General features: G+C 41.1%; 1 long non-coding RNA gene across 1 annotated transcript in view; it reads right to left on the reverse strand.

Annotated features, from left to right (window-relative positions):
• The window catches only part of LOC106868771 (uncharacterized), a 9,100-nt gene that overhangs the window by 3,596 nt on the left and 4,833 nt on the right, over positions 1-671 (reverse strand). The window contains exon 2 of the long non-coding RNA XR_001409329.2: positions 108-223. This is a non-coding gene — a long non-coding RNA (uncharacterized LOC106868771). The remainder of the gene's footprint in view (positions 1-107; positions 224-671) is intronic.

The raw sequence follows: 671 nt of genomic DNA on the forward strand, positions 1-671 counted from the left end.
GGAAACTGACTGAAAGAAACCCATAGTGTGTGTGTGTGTGTGTGTGCGCGCGCGCGAGTACTGTTGTTGATTGCAATTAAGAGAAAATAAGTGTATGTAATTCAGACCTGTGTCTGTTTGATTGGTCCACGGAGTTGCACGTTTTTGGTAATCTTGAGGCTTGCCTAGATACATCTCGGGCAGGTTAAACAGTTCTGCTCAAGAAGACAGCGAACAGATGACACTGTAAAAGAATTTAGCTTTATTAATACCAAAAATATAAGTCACAAATTAATGCAGAGGTATAAGATGGCTAAACTAAATCGTGACGGCCTCAAAGAATAATTAGTGCCACGCGCGTGAATATGACTGGGCTCTACTCTTTGAATTTCATGTACAATCCACGCGACGGGTTTATGGTTAGTCTCGTGGTATGACTGATTATGAAACTTGTAAGGCAGCCAGACGAGTTGAATGAACAGTTCAAGGATATTCAGAATTGGTCAGAGAAACACAATGATGATACGAACACGAAACATGCGTTGCTATGTGAAATATTTGACAGCTTCTTTTCTCCTCTTGCGATAATTGGTAAGCAGGCATCAGCAGTTTTGATAGGTTTGTGTGTGAGAAAATGTGTGTATATGTGTGTGTGTGTGTGTGTGTGTGTGTCTGTACTGAATGAGTGTGCG

This window comes from Octopus bimaculoides, chromosome 24 (genome assembly GCF_001194135.2).
Source record: "Octopus bimaculoides isolate UCB-OBI-ISO-001 chromosome 24, ASM119413v2, whole genome shotgun sequence".
In the NCBI taxonomy this organism is placed as follows: domain Eukaryota; kingdom Metazoa; phylum Mollusca; class Cephalopoda; order Octopoda; family Octopodidae; genus Octopus; species Octopus bimaculoides.